The sequence below is a fragment of the Petaurus breviceps genome, unplaced genomic scaffold (genome assembly GCF_028583685.1).
Source record: "Petaurus breviceps papuanus isolate PSGF00001 unplaced genomic scaffold, PetGlider_PUasm1.0 126, whole genome shotgun sequence".
NCBI lineage: Eukaryota > Metazoa > Chordata > Mammalia > Diprotodontia > Petauridae > Petaurus > Petaurus breviceps.
Genome location: NW_027185655.1, coordinates 17,128,267 through 17,151,299, shown reverse-complemented (window position 1 = coordinate 17,151,299; position 23,033 = coordinate 17,128,267). Strand labels below are relative to the sequence as shown.

General features: G+C 39.6%; 1 protein-coding gene across 2 annotated transcripts in view; it reads left to right on the top strand.

Moving 5' to 3' along the window:
- The first annotated feature begins 813 nt into the window (after nucleotides 1–813).
- Nucleotides 814–23,033, top strand: part of NFKB1 (nuclear factor kappa B subunit 1) — a 159,139-nt gene continuing 136,919 nt past the window's right edge. For both annotated transcript variants that reach the window (XM_069093942.1, XM_069093941.1), the window contains exon 1: nucleotides 814–948. The gene's annotated coding sequence lies outside the window, so the exon portion shown is untranslated. The remainder of the gene's footprint in view (nucleotides 949–23,033) is intronic.

Below are 23,033 nucleotides of genomic sequence, written 5' to 3'. Positions count from 1 at the left end.
TAAATGGATAATCCTAGAGCGTGTATTTGTCACAAAGTGTGGATTATTATTAAAAATAATAGTTAGGATTTATGTAGTGCTTAACAGTTATCTAAACGGTTTGCACATATTGTCTCACTTGAGCCCTTGGAGCTAGGTGCTGTTATGGTCCCCGTTTTACAGAAGTAGAAACTGAGGCAGACAGCTAGTGTCTTGGGGCTTTTTCTGCCACCGCGTGGGCGTAGGTGCCCGGGGGCTCCTAGCAGGTGCTGGCTGCTGCCAGAGCCGCCAGATCCCGGGGCCTGCAAGCTCGGGCAGCAGCAGGGGAGGCCAAGGGAGTGGAAGAAGGCGCGCGCGGCCAAGTCCAAGTCCCTCCTCCCGTCCCTGACGTTGCGCTCCGGGGAAGGGGTCTAGCGGCGAAGGCCGGAGAGGGGCGCGAAGGCAACCCCGGCCCTGGTCCCCAGCCCCCCCCCCGGAGAACGGGCTTCCCCCGCCCCCGGCCTGGGAGTGGGAGTGAGTGTGTGCGCTCTCCGGCTCCACGTCAGTGGGAATTTCCAGCCAGGAAGTGAGAGAGTGAACGAGAGAAAGAGGGAGAAGTGCGCCCGCAAGCTGCTAGCAGGAAGGGGAGGTTTCGCCACCCCGGGGCCCGGGGACGCGCTGACAGCTTCCCCCTTGGCCCTCCCCGTCCCGCGGTCCCGCCCGCAGTCCAGTCGGCCGCCCGAGCTGCGCCGGGGCTGCGGGCCATGCGCTGTGCTGCCTGGTGCTAGGCTCCGCCGGGCTGAACCACCTCCGCGGCGGCCTGCCGGACCAGCTGGGAGGCCCTGGAGAGCAGCTCCCCCGAAGGCTAAGGGCAGAGCTGGGCCAGGGCTCCTGCCAGGGAAGGTGCGGGGGTCCCCACCCGCCATCCCCCGGAGTCTAGACTTCCTCATTCCTGTCCCACCCGCTGGAGGAGCTGACACCGGTTGCGAGGTGCGTGGGCTTGGTGAAAGGGGAGGAAAAAGGCAGCCCGGGACCGGGGACGGTGCAAATCAGCTCAGGGGAGCCCAGGGCCATGTGGTTTGGCCAATTGTGTTTTTTCCCCCAACGTATTTTACCTCTTCCAACCTTTGGAAACGATGAAGGAAATCTGGGCATCCTGGACTGCAGCTGCTGGGGAGACTTCCTTTTTCTTTTTTTGGGGGGGTTTAAAGTGAGGGGAAAGGGAATAACTAAAGGCATACGCATGTGTATGGTGTGTGTGTGTGTGGGGGGGAAAGTGGGGGTGTTTTCAGTGAAGTGCTGATTCTCATCCAAGGACGTTTTACGAAATAAAAGATAGAAGGCTACAGATTTTTCATTTGAAAACCCTCTAGTTTCCAAGTCTTGTGAGCTGTTTGCCCTCCCCTAGCTGATAATGGGCCCATTCTTCACCGGGACCTCTGGTTATCTTTCCAGAAAGATTAAGTCTTTAGGGGCATTCCAAGACCCCTAGAAAGACATTCTAAAAAAAAAAAAGGGGGCCGGGGGTTCCTATTACTCTCGCTAAATCAAGCATTTAGCCCGATGATTAGTTCGTGATCTAAAATGTGGTGGTGCTGGCATATATGCAGGGTTTCCCAAAAGTCGGGAGTGCAGTAATAATTTGTAGTAGCCATAATTGAAGCTAATGATGCATGGCTATAGTTTAAGTTATTGAAGCTTTAAAGATGATCTCCTAAGTATGATTTTTCTATAGTAAAATCAGTTTGTTCTCCCGAGTTTTCAGTTTCACATTTGAAACAACCTGGAAATCCAATACAGTTGTTTGCTTGTTTTGTTTTTACTGGATATGTTGAAGGTTAAATAGAAACCACCAGTTTAGGGATTAAGTTCAACTTAATGGATTTTTATCAAAGTAGCTGATACCAAATCTTGGTCTGTTTACTACAATGTTAAGTCTAGGAATATAACATGAAGGTGCCAGTTCAGTCATTTGTTGTATTAGGATAAGCCAGTGATCCTCCCAGAATCCTAATGTTTCCCGCTGTTTTGGAAGCAAGGTTCTCCCAGCTGGTGCAACTTTGTTACTCTTGGGAGTTACTAATCTTCCTGAGTAGAGAGTGTTGTTTACCTTTTTGTCTTTTAGCAGGAAAACCTGATCAGAATTCAAGGGCTCAGCTGAAGCAGGTTGTTGATTAGTTTTACAACTGTTCACATCCTGTTAATTTAAAATTAGTCATTTTCAAAGGACCTACTATGTGTCAGCCTCTTAGCTAAAAATACAAGCAGACAGAGAATAGCCAAAAGACAGTCTTTCCCTTCAGGGAGCTCACAGTTTAATGGAGGTAATAATACATAAAAAGAAGTTGAAAATTGGGGGTGGGGGGGCAGGAAGGATACCCAGCCTAAGAGAAGATTGAAGTTCTAAAGCCTGGTGGTGCCCTAGAACCCCTCCTTAAGTGGGGAAAGATCTGGAAAAGGGCCCCTATGTCCATCCTCTACTCTCAGCAGTTAAAGGGAGTCCCTCTCGGGATTGGGGTTCCTTAAGGAGGCTTGAGTTTCAGGGTTGATTCCATCTTTCAGGAAGATGAGTTTCTGGAGATAATGATGAAGTCCAGGAGAACAGCCAGGTGGTAAATGATGAGATAGCTGCCCAATTCCAAACCACTTGAATTGTTTTGACTGTCTTCTCTGTAATGGAGAAAGAATTTCACTGATAGAGAGTAGAACAGTTTGGAAGAGAAATTGGTTGTATTCATTGCATTTGTTTTCATGTATCCATGCAACTGAATTGTTCAAATGCAAAGAAGGTCTGTACTGAGAAGAGACATACTAGGAGTTTTCTTGAAATGATCAGTTGGGTAGAATTTATTTATAACTATCTGCTCAGTATTGATAGACTTTCAACTCAAATTTATTTGGCAAAATGTCCACATGAGCTATGGAGAGCTTCAACCATCAAAACAGTTTCGTATGAAGGAAAGGTTACCGTCAACCAGTGTATAAATAGAATGAATGAATGAATGAAAAAGCATTTATTATTTAAATCATGACTTAAAATAATGTGAGTTCTGGAGTCTTAGCATAAATCTTTGATAATATCTTTGTAAAATGTTTCTTATCCTCAGAATCATTTCTGGAGACAGAAATCACAGATGTTATAGCTGAAAGGGACCTTAGGAATCACGTAGTCTTAACTCTCATTTTATAGATGAGAAAACAGAGGTCCAAATAGGTTGTAATTTATCCAAGCTCACACAGCAAGTGGCAGAGCTAGAGAGTTTTTACTCTCATTCTTGAGCCTTGAGCCTATTTCAGTATTGTTGCAATCCCTTCCAAAGCTTTTGTTTTTTAAATACTTATTTTGTTTTTTAAATACCTCTTTTACATGTGAGTTACAAGCCAAAGCAGCCCTCATTTTTTTCAAACCCGGGTAGTAAATATTGGAGCACATTTACAAAATAGCCATATCCCCCTCTCCTGTACTAATACTATTGGGATCTTTAGCCAACTTGCTTTATACAGGTTGTTCAGTCATGTCCCACTCTTTGTGACGACATTTTGGGGGGTGTTGTTGGTGAAGATAGTGGAGTGGTTTGCCATTTCCTTCTTTAGCTCATTGTCCAGATAAGGAAACTGAGGCAAACAGGGTTAAGTGACTTTCCCAAGGTCACACAGCTAGTAGGTGTCTGAAGTCAAATTTGAACTCAGGTCTTCTTAATTCCAGGCCCAGGCTCTATCCACCGTACCACCTAGCTGCCTGTATACTTCTAAGCTCTTTTAGAAACATCTGCTCTAATGTCTGAGTTATAGTTGGCCAAAACTGATTAGTGTGAAAGGGGGCGGGTTTTTAAATTCAGTGATCACAATGTAATCATTCCCTTGCTCAGGTTCTTGGGAACAAATTGGACATATGTCAGAAACTGGTAATAGAAAGGAAATTGTTATATTTTCCAGCCCCTTTAAAGGACCATAGATTTAACTGTACCTTAAGAGCCATGTAATCCAACCCCTTCCTTTTGGAGAGAGTAACTTAGATAGCCAGTGGAAGGCCTGGGATTTGATTCAGATACATTCAGTCCTGAGTAAGCTTTCCAGAGGATTCCACAGTAGCTAGGTGGTACAGTTAGTGGACAGAGTAGACTTGGAGCCAAGATCTTTGCTCACATGTTGCGTGAGATACTCACTACCGGTAGCTGTGGGAAGCCAGGTTAAGTCATTTACCTTGATTCAGTGACCCAAGCCACTGACTCTGTGCCTCAGTTTCCTCTCCTGTAAAATGAAGTCCATGATAGCACCTACCTCACTGGGTTGTTGTAATGATCAGATGAGTTAACAGGCAAGGTAATTTGCAAATCTTAAAGCACTACATAAATGCTAGCTAATTATCATTTTCCTGAATTGCTGAAAGGGTTCATTTCCCTTTGAGAGATCCCCTTATTTCCAAAGGATATAATGAGTTTTATTTTCATATTGGTATTCAGAGTGTCATAAGTATTGTTAATACATGTGTTAAGTGTCATGGAGAAAGAAAATTTCAGTATATTGACTTGGCCTGTAACCTGCATTTAACTGCTGTTTCATCAGCTCCCTGTGAAAAGTGCAATACATGTTTACAAAGCATTTTCAGATTATTTTTTAAAAGATTCTTCTTTTTTCATTTTTTTAAGGAATCTGTTCATTCACAAGAATTTTCAGACCACATAAATAAATGCCCATGCTATATTTCAAACACATATTTATTTAATTTTTTTTAGAGCATTCATTTCTCTACTCCAAAGGGTAAGACACTGACTTCGGGAGAAGTGATTGCTTCATACTGATCAGCTGAACTCTAATTAGCAGGAGCAGAAACAAACTTAGCAGGAGCAGAAACAAACATGAGATTTTTACATTTAAAAAATTTAGGTTCACAGGTGTGGAAGATAAATGACTTTATTTGGCAAATAAAATAACTGTAAAAATAAATTTCTCTTGCTGTCCACCAAATATATCTGTGAAAACTTTCCTTTCATTTTGAAATTATCAGATACTTTCTTTTTTCTTTTTTCTTTTTGGATGGCAGTTGGGGTTGTGACTTGCCCAAGGTCACATGGATAGTTTTGTGTGTCAAGTGTCTGAGGCTGGATTTGAACTCAGGACCTCCTGACTCCAGGTCTGGTGCTTAAATGTTGAAAGGAGATACAGGAGGGAAGTATCTGGAGAATGAGACTATTTGTAGATTGGTCCTACTGCCAAACAAGCCTGATTTATCCTTCTTTAGGTTAAATCCAAGGGGAGGCTTAACAGTAATAGATTCATGTGCAGAAGTAGTTACTAGATCTGGAAAGAGAGATGGTAAATTGATCCTATTTTAGCAGGTGGATTTTTTTTTTTTGTTGAGACAAATGTAGTTGAATTACAGAAATTAGCTTCAGAGATCATTTAGTCTAGGGTGGGAAACCTGTGGCCTCGAGGCCACCTGTGGCCCCCTAGGTCCTCAAGTGCATTAAAGTTTGGATTCAGTCCGAGGGCCACACTTGAGGATCAAGAGGGTCACAGGTGGCCTCAAGGCTGCAGGTTTCCCATCCCTGGTTTAGTCTAATCTACTAATTTAAGACAGATCCCAGTCTAGCTGAATAGCATTAACTCCTTTACCACCCAGCTACCCTTTATGAATTAGCTTCCCTTATTAGAATATAAACTCTTTGAGGACAGGGATTATCTTGCTTGCTTATATATGGATACCCATTATTTTAGCAATGCTTAGAGCATAAGTATTTAGTAAATTCTTTATCCTCTGTCTAACTCTCTCTGTCTGTCTGTCTCTCTCTCTTCCCCCTCCTTTATTTTTTCTCTCCATCTGTCTACCTCTCGATATATATCTATATCTATAATTTATCTACCATCTGCTTCTCATCTATCTACCTATCTTCAGTTTATTAATCTTAACAGTACTAAAGGTTGGCAGCTGCATCACTCCAGAGATATTTTAATTTCTCCTACTTGATCGATTCTTCATTATTCTTGATTTGGCACCATTTTGTAGCAGCAAGCACCCCAAGGGTCCTCAGGGTTTGCTGCCACCACAGGTTCTTGGATCTGCTTTGTTAAAGGAAAGCAACTCAAAATGGGTTAACAAGCTTACTTTAATCAGTCAGACATATATCGTTTACCTTGTTCAGGGGAAAAGGTCAGCACCCCGAACTTCAAAGTACACAGACAGAATTATCAAGACAGAAACAGATCTAGTAGATAGATTTCAAACTGTCCAACCATTACATCCATACCCAGTCAACATCTGGGTTTCAACATCTGGGTTTTTTCAAAGCCAGGGGGGGGGCTCAGGACAATGGCTTCCCAGAATCCATATCAAATCACAGAACACCTCTCAAAGTGAGCCCCAAAACAAAGCCTCACATCAGGGCTTATATAGCCTTCTCCTGGCTCAGAGAATGTAACAACCTTATTGACCCACTGGCCAATCAAAAAGTATCTACTGAAAAATAAGCCTCCCACCCCAGGCTCCAGGTGCACTTTAGCCTAGGGGCAGGGAAGATCTTTAAAATTTACTTTCTCATTACACATTTAAAAATTATTGGTCAGTTATCTTCTTCTTAAGTTAGAAAAAAATCTGCCTTCTAGATTTCTAGATAAATGTTGTTATTCTCTGTAACACACCAAGGAGTCTTTGATGCTTGAGTTGGTCAGCAAATTTCAGTAGAATGGTGACTGTTAATCTGGAGAAGTGATCAGAGCATCACAGAACCTTAAAGTGAGAGAGAAAGTCAGTGAGTCCTAAGCATCCTTTGGGCAACATTCCTGAAAAGTGGTCATGTACTTGTCTGCTTGAACATCGGCAACAAAAGGTCGCCGTGTCCTCCCCAAAGCAGCTCATTGCTATTTGGAACAGTTCTAAATGGTTTAACCATGTTTTTCCCTACATGTAAACTGAATTTGTCTCTGTCCTTTTTATCCTCTGCTTCTAACTTTGACCTTTGTTGTTATTTGTCATTCATTCTCAAAGAGGACCATGACATCAGGGAGGTGATGCCATGACATGCTGCAAGGGAATTGGATTTAAGTGAGGGAGGCCATACCTCCCAGTGAGGTCACCAGCCTTACTTTCACTCCGGAGCCATTTGGGTCCAGTGGCCAGATATCGATCAGGATGACTGGAGGTGGCCCCACTTTGACCTTTAGGACTAAACAGACCCAGGCTTTTTCAAATGATGGTCCTGAAAGTACTCCTCAGTCTTCTTTGCTCTAGGCTGTATTTTACCAGTTGTCTCACTTTCTTCCTTGCACAGCTTTCACATAGACTTTATACAGACTTCTTGTCTATCTTAGCAGGAATATTTTCCTTCCTTATTTCTACCCCAGAGAATAGAATCTCTGCCTTTCTTTCAAAGCCTCCAACACAAAATTGACTTACTTCCTACAGGACACCCTTCCTGTTCTCTGACACTGTTCACCCTCTTCACCCTAGAAGTTACCTTGTATATATCTTGCATATACCTATCTTTGTATGTAGTTTTCTCCCATAGATTATAGACTTCTTAAGCACATGACTTTTTTTGTTTTTGTTTTTGTTCCCAGTACCTACTAGAGTTCCTTGTATAAAGTTAAGTAGTCAATAAATGCAGATAGACTGCTGGGCATGGAATCAGAAAGACCTGAGTTCAAATGAGGCCTTAAGCACTGACTAGCTGTGTGACCCTGAGCAAGTCACTTAACCTCTATCTGAACTCAGTTTTCTGAATGGTAGAATGGGGAGAATAATAGTACCTACCTCGCAGGGTTGTTTCTCAGAAATGAGATAATTATTATCACAAAATTTTATTATTACAAGTGAAATAATATTTGTAAAGTACTTACATAGCACAGTGCCTGGATTATAGTAGGCATTAATAAATACACAATCCATTCCTGACTCTCCTTACCACTTTCTAGCCTCTGGTTGCATTTCAGCTGATTGATGTATTTCTGAAAATGTGGCACCCACACTTGAACACAATTTTCTAAATGTCTGACAAGGTCAGAGTGCATCAGGACTATTTTGAAATCTTTTTGAATTCCTTTCAAGACTGTTCATGCCACCTTCTTCATAAGGCCTTCTCAGGTTCCTTCAGTTGGTACATCCCCTCTGAAGACTGCATTGTATTTATTTTGTATATATTCTATGTATAGGTCATTGTCCCAAAAGTCTTAGTGCAGTTTTAAACCTTTAAAGCTTAAAATTTAGGTGCACATCTTGCTTCCTCCTTAGAATGTTGCTTCCTTGAAGGCATGGAATGATTTCCTTGTGTCTTTGTATGTCCCCAGTGTTTGGCACATTGTAAGAACTTAGTAAATGCTTGTTGGTTGGTTGAGCCAGATATTCTGCTTTTTCAGTATTTTTCGTCACCTTGCTGACTCACATTGAGCTTGTAGCCCATTAAAATAAAATTCCCAGATCTCTTTTCCATGTTTTTCTTAGCACTGTCTCCCATACATATACCACTGATGCTGTTGTTTTTAACCAAAGTGCAATGCTTAACATTTCTTGATGTTAGATCCAGCCTCTTGAACTACTCACTTGTAGATTATGACTCATTTATTTACTGTGTAAACTATCCCTCTCAACTTTAGGTCATCCAATTTCAAAAGCAAATCATCTGTGTCTTTGGTCACTGATAAAAATGTGAACCATTCAGGATGTAGATTAAATCCATGGACCCGCCACTAGAGACCCTACCTCCAGGTTGACAACAATCCGCTGGTAATGGTTCAGTGTCATTTTGAGAACTGATCCATGATGATGACTTCTCTTTAGGTTACGTCAATCAGCTACCTAACTGAAGCCATCTACCTGCTTTCATCTCTTCTTTATCTCTCTCTTGTCCATGAGGATAATTTGAGAGACTTTGTAAAAACGTTTTGTTGAAATCCAAGTATACGACGTCTGTGTCATTCTCCCTGTGTTGGCTGCTTAAATGGAGTAGTATGGTATGATAAATGAGAAAAACAAGTTTTTTAAGTTAGTAAATACAAAATTTTGAAAGTATATAATTTAGTTTCATACATTTTTTGAAGCTGATTTGACCATAACCGATTCTCCTAATTCTTGAATATCCTGTGATTGTCTAACAGCTTCCTTATGCAAAGAGAGGATATGTTATTAAAATTCTACGTGTTGTGCTGTACACTGTCCAATTTGGAATGATGACTTTTTAATGCTTTGGATTTTTCTTTAACTATGAGCAGTCTCTTTTGCTAGGTACTGTGGATACAGAGGGAAGGAAAAAAAAATATGTTCCATTTCTAGTTAGAAGGACCTGGTCTACTGGACATGAGAAATTAAGGAAGGAGGTAACTACATCTGGTAACTGCAAAGATCAGTAAGTCAGTGAATAAGTATTTATTAAGCTCCCACTTTGCTAGGCACAGGAAATAATAGTACAAAGAATGAAGCAATCCTCATTTGAAATGAGCTTATATTCTAATGGGGGAGAAAACATGTAATATAAAACTACATATAGCATAAATATTAAATCGATTAATAAATACACATGTATACACAAACATAGAAAGTACTTAATAGCAGTTTGTGGTGGGGGGGAATCAGGAAAGGATTGATATAGAAATAAAATGGTGCCCAAGTTGCATCTTAAAAAAGAGAGGTACTTAGTGAAGTTAAGGTAAGGAGAGACTTTTCCAGGCATAAGGAATAGCTGATATAAAGGCACAAAGACTAGAAATGGAACATTGTGAATGAGGAACAGAGGGAAGACCAGTTTGGCTGTATCACAGAGTGTAGGAGGGGAATGATGTCCCATAAGACTGGAAAAATTGGTCAGGGCCAGGTTTGTAGGGCTTTAACCACTAAATAGATGTATATTGATGAAGATTTCATCTGATACTTGACTATTATTTTCTTTTTCACTTTTTGCCTATTCTTTTTAAAGTTTAGGTAATTAGGAATAATGATGAAAAAAGCTTTACTCCCCCACAAAAATTATGTTGCTTTGCCTTGACATTTCACCATTTTTGGAAAGATCTTATAACCCTTATTATAACTTCTTGAATCTTTTATCAGCAGATAAGTAACAGATTATTGCAGACTTCACACTATAAGTTTATGAATTTATTGAAGTAAAAAAAATCTCTGGCAAGTGCAATTTTAAATATGAATTTAGTTATTCTGTATCACTTACATTTTAAAAGAACTTAACTTCATAAAGGAGAAAATATGCTTGGAAAGGTTCAAGCTTTAAGAAAAGACTAGCCATAACCTATGTCAAAACATAAAAAAAGTATAGTCAACTTTGAGGGAACTAACCAAATCGTGATAATAGACCAAGGATATACAAAGAAATAATTTTTTAATTGAGTAATCAGCCTTGATTTACAAATACTGGGCCTTGTTTTGTACTAAATAGGAATGACTGAATTTGTTTTGGATACAAATTAACTTTTTGGGGGGATGCCAACTTAGTTGCACTCTCCTACTCAAAAGTTCTTCCAAAAATTGCTTGTACTGGCTGGCCCCAGGCCTTGGAAGCTTGGGCCTCTCAATTGACTTCAAAGCTTCCTGTTTTTCTTCAAGACTCAGGTCAAATTCCACCTTCAGCAAAAAGGCTTTTCTAGTGCCTTCCCTTCTCAGATAACTGTCATGAATTTTGCATGTTACCTCTCCCATTAGAATATATTCTCCTTGAGGGCAGGGGCTGGTTTTTGTTTTTGTCTTGGTTTTTGCTTTTTTTTTTATATCTGTTACTTAAGGTATAAGGACTTAAATGCTTACTGACACTGACAGTAAGAATGACCAAATTTGTTTTGATCACAAGTTAACTTTTGAGGGGCATTGCTTTATTAGGTACTGTACACAGACTATTTCTATTTCTTATGCCAGGCATAGGGTATTGGATTTTCAGAGTACATATTACTTTCCTTCTAAGAGAATTATTCTAATTTAAAATATACTAGAAGTGATATCTTATTAGTGAATGAAATTTAGTGCTCTCAAGAAGTAGAACAGTTTGTGAACTGCAGAAATTAACTGAGTTTCAAGACTATTGATAAATAATAAAGCAATTTAAATTATATGGGCATTTTGTACCACTGAAAGTATAGTTTTGTAGCTAGATAAGACTTTAAGTTAATTTGGAACCTAGTATTTTCAACAGTGGTAGGGAAAAGAATGCTATAATTGCATTGAATGAAATTAAAGGATTATAAAATTAAAATTAATTCACCCAAAGTTATAAGTCACTTAGCTAGAGTGCCCCTCAATGGTTGATACTGTCCCAATGAGATAAAATGGAAGGGGCACTGGACCTTGGGTAAGTTACTGTGACCTCGCCAGTCCTCAGTTTTTTCATCAGAAAAAGAGGGAACCTGGGCCAGAAAATCGCCAAGGTCATTTCCAAGTCTTAAGTCTACAGTATATGAATTCCGTGCATCCAAACTGGCAGCTTTTGTGTTTCCATGGAGAGGAAACGGAGTTCTTTTTATCAAATTCTGCAGGCTGCCCTCCTCCACAAACAGGACGCTCTATATCTTGGCCCCTGGTATTTTCTCTGGCTGCCTCTCCCTTCTGTCTGGAATGTTTTCCCTCTTTTCCTCCTGGGTTCCCTGGATTCTCTTAAGCCCCAACTAAAATACTGTCTTCTACATTAAGGGTTTCCCAGCCTCTCAAGTTTAGTGCCTTTTCTCTCAGTAATTCCCCATTTATCCTGGCCATAACTTGCCTGCTTGTTGTCTCCCCTATTTAATTTGGAGCCCCTTGAGGACAAGAACTGTCTTTTGCCTCTTTTGTTTGCCCAGTTCTTAAACCTAGTTCCTAGCACAGAGTGGGTGCTTCATAAGGTTTATTAGCTGATTGAGTGCTCCCTACCTTTTTCTTCTCTTGACCCTAACCTCTGACTTTCTGGAGAAACAAACAGCCCCTCCCTCTAATCTTATTCTCTTATTCATGAAGTATGAGAGGTTAGTGTTGATGTTTATTTATGTAACACACTGTCTTAAAGTATTCTGTATACTCAGTAGAATAGCACATGGTATTTATTATTCAAAGAGTCTGCTGGCCTGAGTAGTTCTTTTTATTTTTAATTAGTTAATTAATTAATGATCTCCCTCTCCAATTACATGTTAAAACAAATTTTAACATAAAAAAAGTTTTGAGTTCTATAGTCTATCCCTCCCTTTTCCGTTCTCCTCCCCCCACCCTGAGATGGTAAGCAATCTGATATAGGTTGTACATGTGCAATCATGTAAAACATTTCCATATTAGTCATTTGGTACAAGGAGAGGAGAAGAAGAAAGAAAGTGAAACAGTGTGTTTCAGTCTGTATTCAAACAACATCAGTTCTTTTTCTGGAGGCAGATAGAATTTTTCATCATGAGTCCTTTGGGATTGTCCTGGATCGTTGTATTGTTGAGAATAGCTAAGTTATTCACGATTTCTTCATCATACAATATTACTGTTACTGTGTATGTTCTCCTGGTTCTGCTCACTTCACTTTGCATCAATTCATGTAAGTCTTTCCAGGTTTCTCTAGAATCATTTGACTTGTCATTTCTTTTTATTTATTTATTTATTTTTCCTTTTGGGAGGGGGAAGGGCAGGGAAATCGGGGTTAAGTGACTTCACCCAAGGAATCAAAGGATATCTACAGTTTTATTGTCCTTTGGGCAGAGGTCCAAATCACTCTCCAGAATGTTTGAATCAGTTCACAACTCCACCAACAGTTCTTTGGTATGCTGGAGTAGTTCTTAAATGGTCCTGTTCTTTGGATCCCATTTGCTCCCGACAGGGAAATTCCATCTCCATCCTCTAAAGGTATCAGCTGAAACTGAAACCCTGAAGCTGAGAATGAACGCCTAAAACAAACCAAATGCTTCCCAGTCCCTGGTGCCACTGTTCTTGGTAGTTATATCAGTCTGGAAAATGAAGGTGGTACATCTTTAAAGAAAATGAATAAGTTTAGCCAAGAAATCGAGTCGGTGTTCATTCGGTCATGTCTGACTCTTTGTAACCCCATAAAGTCTAGAGGACCATAGCCCACCAAGCCCTTCTGCCCTCCACCCTCCCAAAATCTGTCCAAGCTCATGTTCATTGCTTCTGTGACACTGTCTATACATCTCATCCTCTGCTGTTCCCTTTTGCTTTTGCTTTCAATCTTTTCTAATATTCTGGTATGTGCCTCTGCAGTCTACTAAAGAGTTACTTAACTTTAAATTGCACTATTAAGCTTTGCTTTGATTTGAGTCTTTTTAAAATAAATCAGATGTGGAACTTCTAGAAAGAGGAGAGGAGTAAGTTGTCCATTGATTCCTCTGGCCACACAAGAGTAAGTGCTGGAGACAATGGTTTTTTGTTTTTTTTCCCCCAAACCAGTGTAAGGCTGTGTGGTGCAGTGGAAAGGGCTTGGTGGGCATTAAGATTTTCTAAATATAGGAATTGTTTCCTTGCATTCAACTTGGCTAATGTCCTAATTATTCTGGGAAATTCATGTGATGTGAGCCAAAGGGTATGAATTTAACCATCCTTGAAATGATACTACCACTATACCCCCAGGTCTCTGCACACCTCTTGTTTCCCTGCAAAATGAGTTTCTAAGCTGCTTTGCAAGCTTCTAAAGCATGCAAAGAAGGGAAAAAACCTACTTGTTGAGTACCGTTGACCAATCTGTCTAGTGACAGTGGATTCAGAATTGGAAGACCTTGTTCAATTTCTTTGTTTCCTGGCTGTGTGACAGACCAATGTTGTAAATCTTGAAGTGACATATAAATATGGGCTATGATTATTGATAATAATCAATAATTATTAATAACCAGCATTTACATATAATAATTTTCAGTAACAAGGACTCAATGTAATAATTAATAATTTCTTATAACCAGAACTCACATATAATAATTAATAATTGTTAATAACTAAATTAATAATTGTTAATAACTAGCATTCATATAGCAATTTAATGTTTGCAAAGTGTTTTACAAGTATTATCTCATTTTATCCCTGGGCAGTAGGTGCTATTAAAATGATCATTTTATAGTTGAGGCATAGGTTAAGTGATTTATATACAACTAGGCTGAATTTGAATTTAGGTCTTTTTGACCCCAGTTGCAGCATGTCAGTTATTTGGTCAATAATCATTATTGATATTATAATGTAATCATATAATATAATCAATAATCAATTGCCAAAAGAGATTGAGATTTAGTATAGGAAGAAAAGAAGGAATTCATAAAGAATTATCCTCATTTTCTCAATAAAGAAAAATAACCCAGACTGGTGCTAAGCCCTTCTCCACTTGACATTCCTTCCCTCTCTCCACGCCCTAGTGATGGACTGCCTTTGGAGATAGCCATTCTGCTTTTACAGAACTTTAATCATGAAATTTTTCCTTACTGTATATGGAGAAAAAATTTGCCCTTTTAATTTATATTCCCTGCTCCTAATTCTTCCTTTTGTGGCCAGTCAAAAGAAGTAATTCCTCTTCTGCCTGATAGCCATTCAGATAATTGAAAAGAAATACCTTGTACTTCCTAAATCTTATCTCCTTCGGGCTAAATATACGTGATTGTTACTAATACCTTTGAGCCTCTGTTTCCTCATCTATCAAATAAAGATAATGACATTTACACTATCCCCAGTCCCAAGAGATTATGAGGAAAGACGTTTGTATACCTTAAAAGGTTGCATAAATATGAGGCTTTTTGTCTCCCTATATGCCATCAGCCTACAAGCTGTGCAAATAAATAGCCCACTAAACACATTATTTAAGCCTTTTGAAAAATCCTTCCTGTTCCAGAGTTTTAGGTATGAGGTACAGGAGTCTGTCTGTTCATGGGAAATCTGCTTACTTTTTTGTGTTACTTTAAGCAAGTTACTTAACCTTTCCTCATCTCTAAAACAGGATATTAAATTAAGGCCATAGTCAGCTATAAATTTTGTGAAACATAAATTCAAATAGGAGGTCAGGGTTTTCTTGACCCTTGGAAGTTCCTGACAATACAGAAGTTCCCAGACTAGAAGTATGGCACCCTATATGGTTTAAAGCTGTACATGATGTGTATAGCAGTATACTAGAGTGTAAAGAGAGGGAAGGAAGGGAGGGAGGGAGGGAGGGAGGGAGGAAGGGGAGAGAGAGGGAGGGAAGGAAGGAGAAAGAGGAGACAGAAAGAGAATGAGAATATTTATTTAGCATTTTAAGGTTTTTCAAAGCACTTACATATTTGATCCTTATAACAATCATACCACAACACTGCCAGTCAAATGAGCATCAGTTGAAGGAACTCAGAATGTTTGATGAGAGAAGGGAAGATTTTTAAGGGGACACAGTAGCTGTCTTGACATATTTGAAGAGCTGTCATGTAGAAAGGCTTGATCCCAGAGGACAGACCCCTAGTAAGAGATAGAAGTTTTAAGGAGGTTAATTTAGCCTTTATATGAGGAAAAATCTGGGGTAACAGATTCAGCTGAGCAGAAGTGTGATAATCTGTTGCAGGGAGGTTTTCAGGTAAGGTCTACACCAAATCCTTTTGACTTTGCACACCTTTATAAGTTAAAAAAAAAGACTATTTGAGCACTCACCCCCATATGTGTATGTTTATTTATAAATTATGCATGTGTACTAGTATACTGATAATTGAGTATATTATGTAATTTACACACACACACACGCACACAGATAGACATTGAAAGAGGAACTAATCTTTCACTCTAGAGGCAGCAGAGAGCCACTGGAGTTTGTCTGGAGTAGGGAAGTGACATAGTCAAGCTTGAATTTGAAGGCAATCTCTTTGGTAGCAGTATGAAGAGTATATTGGAGTAAGAAATGACCATAACAAACCAAATTGGGAGACTATTACAAAAACAAACCAATTGGGAGACTATTACAATAGTCTCCTGGCCAAAGGTGGTAGTTGTGGGGTTTGAGACCTGGGACAGATGTAGGTTGAGAAATAATGAGGTATCCAAGATGACTTAGAAGATACAAACCTGAGTGCCTGGAATGATGTTGGAACCCTCAACAAAAATGGGGAAGTTCGGGAAAAGGGTGGGTTTGAGGGAAGAGAAAATGGAATGAGTTAGGCAAAACAGTCACAACCATCCATACTTTCTCATCCTTTGAGACTGTCTTTTCCACTCAAAACAAAAAAGGAGGTCAGGATTGCCTTTGTCTGCAGTTGTCAGTGAGTGAATGGGGGGAGGAGGTGATAGGATTTTCCCAAAGGCATCTGCACGGCTGTTACTGTGGGTATATGGGTAATAGCACAATTCTAACTGAATCGGGGTGTCTACACCAGGCACAGAAAAGGAGATATTATGAGTTAATTGAGGGACGGGGAAGAACTGGAGAATGTTAGGGTATTAAGGGTAGGTGTGATTGTGTTGGAAAAACATCCCAAGATTTTGACTAGTTCCAAGAAGACAGGATATTGTCTTACCTTCAGATCAGCTGATCACATAACCTTGGAGTTGGGCCTTGACTGGAGACAACTGGTCTTGTTGGGTGTCTCGTAGAAGGACTTCCAGTTCAGGTGTGAGTTGACCCTTTCCAACTCTATAATTCTGTCATCAATATCTGAGCCATTACTTTAAGAGTATAAGTTTGATTAAAATAAACTAGACATGCCAATCCTCCTCCAAGAGAAAGAACTGATATTTCCTGAATACAGACTAAAGCACACTATTTTTTTGTATTTTGTTTTTCCCCATGTAAAACATGTAAAAATAATTTTTATCATTCATTTTTAAAACTTTGAGTCCAAATTCTCTCCCTTCCTCCCTTCCCATGGCCTTCTCATTGAAAAGGCAAGCAGTGTGATGTAGGTTATACATGTGTAATCATAAAGCATACTGTTTCTCTCTCTCTCTCTCTCTCTCTCTTTCTCCCTCCCTCCCTCTCTTCCTCCCTTCTTCCCTCCCTCCCTCCCTCCCTTCCTTCCTTCCTTCTTGAGTCTTGTACAAAATGACTAATATGGAAATGTTTTACATGATTTCACATGTATAACCTATATAGAATCACCATCTCAAGGAGGGGGTAAAAGGGAAGTGGAGAGAGGGATACAATTTAGACCCCAAAACTTTTGTGGGAAAAAAAAAAAGCAAATGTTAAAAACCATTCCAAATGTAATTGGGGAAACAATAAGGTATTAAAAATAAAACTAGATACTAAAACTGAAAAATTAGGAAATACAGATTATTGTCATTTTAAAAATTTGTCTGGACCCTCATTTTATAAAAACTAATATAATATGCATCTATTCATTCATTGTGCTGTTGATGCTAGTTAATTTTGTTACTAGGTGATTTTCACATAAAATTCCAGTGGGATTGAACTTCCTGGGTTTTCTGACTAGGAACCTCGCAAATTAACTTTTATAAACTAAGACAAAGGAAAATGAAGGCACAGATAAAAATTTCAGTTAATTGGAGTTGTTATCGTAATTGGTGCTTGCTAACCTGATCCTGGAGATAGTAATGATACAGACATCAGACTCACAGATACCTGTCAGAGCGGGCAGGAGCTGCAGAGGGTCCTCCAGTCAAATGCCTTTCTTTTTGCTTCCTTCTCATAATCTCCTACCCACCTTAATTCACATTTACCATCCCTTATGTCCTTCTTCCTCTTCCTGTTCAGCACTATCACCCAAATTTTCTTAGGATCCTGACTGGCTAAAGTGTTGAGCTCTTACAAGCTGGAAAACTGAAAGTTGGGGTTGGGAAATGCCGTGTGACTAAAGGACTGAGATCTTAGAAAGACAGATCATATTTTCCAAAACGAAATGTGCTTACATGCGTGTGTACACACACAAATATACACAGAAGATAAATAAATAAAGGATATTCCTTTTTGTAAAGGCCCCTTAAAAGTATACTGCCTTTTCATGAAGTCAGGACTATCCCCTTAGGCCTAGAGTGACCTTCTGTGCCTATAAACCCATTCAATCTAATTCAGAAATTAGGAATTCCATAGCTACTGTTTGATCACGAGATTCACTTTTATATGAAGTCAGTGTAAGACTTGGCAGCTATATCCAAAGGAAAATGAACCATGTGGTAGAGGGGGTGGTTTTTGCATTTGCTGAGCCTTTTGTTTATTATCAAAAGGCCCTTTCTGTAGCTGTATTTCTACCAGAACCCAACTTCTCTTTCTAACTGACTGGCCATGATCACACACACAGACACACACACACACACACACACTCACAAACACACTACTGTTAGTTGTACACCTTTCAAATAGGAAGGACAAGGACAATAGTTCAGGAAAACAGGGTAATTCTCGTGGTAAGTTGCTTTTTTTTTTTTAAATGGTGTGCCCTAACTCAATCAGAATCAATCTATATAGAACTTAATTTGAAACTTAAAAAACAATCACATTTGGTAGTGGAGTTATGAAGACCTGACCATTTGCTTCTTTTGTGCGATGGCCAGAAATCTTCATGTTGCCAAGCTCCAATCCATAATCCACAAAGCACCCTATTTCCCTGGACTAAGATGTCAGTCTTCTACAGTGGTACTCAAGAGTAGTACTTAAAAATGGTTGGATTGAGACATCTGGATGCAAATTTGATCTCATTTGCATCTCTCCCATTCAGCTTGTAGGAAGAGGAAGTTCCTAGCCTCTCCCCAAAAGCATTAGAAATTTGCAATGTCACTAAGGAAGGAGGTGTATTATCAGTAAATAAAATTCCCTTTGGATGCCAACAATAGAATGGTCTAGCTTATTCTTAGCAGTGAGCTAGTAGATTTTAAAATACAATAGAAGGTAACATCATTCTGGAAGGATTTTAGAAAAAATAGGCCCGATTTAGGTCAACCCTGAGTTTGAGAACTTTCCTAGGTTGGAGCTCAAAGGATCATAGATTTAGAGCTGGAAAGGCCCTCAAAGGACATCTGGTCCAACCTCCCTCAACATTTGACAGATGAAGAAGTGGGGTCTGGAATGGTTAAGTGAGTTACCCATGGCCACTCAGGTAACAAGGGTCAGAATGTTATAGATTTGATCCAAATTATTTTCCTTGGAGAATAAATTAGCATGAGAGATGCCTTCAGCACAATATAGTTAGAACATCTCTACAACCTTCATTTAAAAACTCTTAACAAGCCACCAGCAGTGATTAAGAAGAAGACCATGCACCAGGAATTATGTTGATGTTAAGATGCTGCTAATACATTTCTATCTAAGAAAGTGATTGTTCGTGGTGGTAGAAGAGCCGGGCTTTTAGCTGGTGGCATGACCTCATGTACGTCTTATTTTCTCTTGGGGAAGGAGGTTTTATTTCAGTCCTATATTTATTGAATGGCCTATTAAGTGTGCACAGTACAGTACTGAGAATGATGATGTCTACTTTGAAATATGGGAGAAGTTCATGGTCTGTTCAAGGAGTGAAATAGCAATGATTCATCTTATTTGCACATATTGTTTGCATGTTATCTCTCCCATTAGACCAGGATCTCTTTGAGAGGAGGGATTGTTATTTTTTTTTCTCCTTTCTTTGTAACTTCAGCACTCAGTACAGTGCCTGGCACATAATAAACATTTAATAAATGCTTATCATTAACTGACTCAAAAAAGAAATTCCCGTGTGCTTTAGTTGTCAGGAATGACTTAATGTCAGAGCTAGTATTTCAAATGATCCTTGGATCACAGATTTAAGGGTTCCTTCTGGGACCTTGAATGTCATGTAGTCCAACCCCTTCCATTTACAAATGAGGAAATTGAGGGGAAGTAAAATGACTTACCCAAGGCAACACACTCAACAGGTATCAGAGATTGGATTTGAACAGAGGTCTTTGACTAGAAAACTATCACCCTTTCAACAAATACAGTGTTGACTCTCAAAGATATTCCCTAACTGGAATTGAATCCTGGGCTATGGCAGTAAGATTCCAAGATCATAATCTCTAGACCTTAAAGGATCTCGGATTTGGATTAGGAAAAGGGAATGGTTTTCCAAGAGGTGTAGGTCCCAACATGAAGAATTAGAGAAGAGTTTTTGTTGGATAGTAATTCCAGTTGAGGTTGGAATGGTAGTCTTTCAGTTTATCCTGAAAGCGATATTGAGGTCATTGAAGACTACTTATCTAAATTGTTTTAGAAACATTAATTGATGAGGGTATGCAAGAGAGATAGAAGTTAATAAGATAATGGTGGGAGACCAGTTAGGACTGCCATTCTCCAGATGTGACATGATTAGAGTCTGAACTAGATTAGTGATAGGGAGAGAGGAAGGACGGATGTAGGAGATATTCTGAAGGAAGGATCCATAAAGTTGAGTGGCTAATTGAAGGAGAGAGAAGGAATCAAAGATGGCAGACAGAAATGGAGTTATGAAGCAAGTCAGGAAGGAGGCTTGATTTATAGGAGATGCCGTATTTGTTTTTAGACATTATATTTGGAGTAGGATGTCAGGGTGATCATTTTGGTCACATGGCCTTAGATTCAAAAATAGAAAATTGACCTTAAAGAGATGGGAAGTTCTTGAGAAATTCTGAAGAAACAATCACATTGTTCCCTGTGAATAAGAAAAAGGAGAGGCTTCTAAAGAGACCCTTGAGCCTGCATAGGAAACTGTCCAATAGTCAGATTTTGACAGTACCCATGCAAAATTCAGAAGGTACATAATTAAGGATCAACATAAGAGAGTAGAATTGAAACTTTCTAAAAATGCAAATAAAGAGGGATTTTTTTGCTTTTTGGAGGGAGGAAGGCAGGGCAGTTGGAGTTAAGTGACTTGCCCAAAGTCACGTGGCTAGTAAGTATTAAATGTCTGAGGCTGTATTTGAACTCAGGTCCTCCTGACTCCAGGGTCAGTACTCTACTCACTATGCTTCCTAACTGCCCCTAAAGAGGGATTTTTAAGTTTTGTGGGGCAAGAAGTATAAGGGTAGAAGGAGTTTTATGCATAACTATAGAAGTGTAAACTATCATTACTATTTCTTCCCTAAAGTGTTGCTGTGATTCTTCATTCTGCAATAGAGGTGGCCTTAGATTTTCAAAGGTTATACCCAAAGGAGGTGGGAAGTACCCGGCAGGCACTGGCTACCAGGCTGGATGGACTTCAGTTACAGAACTGCCCTCAAGATCAACCTGGATAAGTTTCAGGCATTTTCACCTGAATAGTTAAAAGGAATAGTACCTTTGTTGGTCTTCAAAAAATGGGTGATTACTAGGCTTGGCACTGGTAGCAGGAAGACAGATGCCACACAGTGCCTGCTCTTAAGGGGCTTACACTTGGATAATGGGGCTGATATGTATACGGGTGATGTCAAACTCAAGTAGAAATGGGGGGGGGCACTGAAACATATATAGGATCCCTGCAGGCAGCATATTGACTTAGGAAACCACATATTAACATTATTCATGTTCTATTGTATTTTTATTTATTTTGTTAAATGTTTCCCAGTTACATTTTAGTCTGGTTTTGGAATATTGTGGGCAGCAGGCCATATATTTGACAGCTCCTCAGGGGAAGAAGCAGTATACCACACAGGAGTGATTCAGGAAAAGTACCAGGAGGGAAAGGTACATTCAGCTCAAGAGTGTCACACAGCTTCTCAAAGGAGGCTGGTAACTGAATGGGAGGGGACCTTGAAGGCAGAAAGCAATGGGAAAAAAGAAGAAAGAAAAATTTTTAAGCAAAGAAAACATACTGATGGAAAATTGAAGAACATTTAACTAATCCTGTTTTGGTTGAAATGCAAAGTAGGTGTAAAATACTGTGTGATAAAGGTGGAAAAGTAGATTGGACAACAGAGAACATTTAAGGTTTTTATAGCCCTTGACTTAGAGCTCGTTAGATTCTCACAACAGTCCTGTAGATACAAACAATTATTGTCTCCATTTTACTGTTGGGGAAACTGAGGTTGAGAACAATTATTTAACTTGCGTAGGATCAAACAGGTATTCAATCTAGAGTCCTACCCCTGGGCCAGATTGTGGAGAGCCTTAATTGCCAGACTAAGGAGTTCATGTCAATAGGAAGTCAATGAAGGTTTCGGTGTAGAGGAATAGAGTGATCAGAAGAGATGAAGGCTGAATTATGAAGGAATGGACTACCAGCAGGAAGACCAGTGAGGAATCTGTTAAGAAAGATCCCTCACTATATGGAGAATGGATTGAAGCGGAGATGGTAAGGAAAGGGAGTAGAAATTGAGAACTCTGGGGAGGTGGAAGTGATTAATTCAGTTTGGATATGTTGAGGTCTTGGTGCTGATGAGATTTTTGTCGTTCAGATATTTTCAGTTGTGTCTGACTCCCTCTGACCCTATGTGGGGTTTTCGTGGCAAAGATACTGCAGTGGTTTGCCATTCCCTTCTCTAGCTCATTGGACAGATGAGGAAACTGCGGCAAACAGGGTTACGTGAGTCACCCAGTTAGTAAATGTCTGAGGCAAGATTTGAACTCAAGAAGTTGAGCCTTCCTGACTCCAGGTTCAGCACATGGCGTCACCTAGCTGGCTTTAGAAGCGTTAATATTATTCATTATTGGGTTGGTAGCCATGAAATAGTAGAGGAACCAGGGGAAGGCCTCCAAATACTTTACTAAGGATTTACAGAAAGAGAGGAACAAAAATCACCCAGGATGCAAAGGGATGAATGTGTTGTGGTCTGGGTAGGTAGGTAGCTAGGGGGAGTTTGCCTCCAGCAATATGATTGGGATTGATTGAAGTATATATTGGGGCAGATTAGGATGGTACTAATGTGTGATGGAAAAAAAAAGGCGGACCTACTCAGTTTCTGTTTATCTTTTCTCTTATCATTGGGAAAAACCTTTAGGTAGCATGATAGATAGAGCCTTGGACTAGGATTCAGGAAGACCTGAGTTCAAACCTTGCCTCAGACTCTTACTAGCTGTATGTCCCTGGGCAAGTAATTTGACCTCTCTTGGCCTCAATTTCCTCATCTGTAAAATGGGGATAATAATACCGTATCATTGTGAGGATCAAACAGGTCAATATGTAGAGTACTTTACAAACCTTAAATTGCTATGTAAATGTTTCCTAGCTGTTTGAAATCTATAATTGAGGAGATAATGGTAATGAGGTCACTTTCAGTAAGTCTTATGCTTTATTGTTTGCAAATTCCTTTTTTTTTTTTTTTTTTTTTTTTTTTT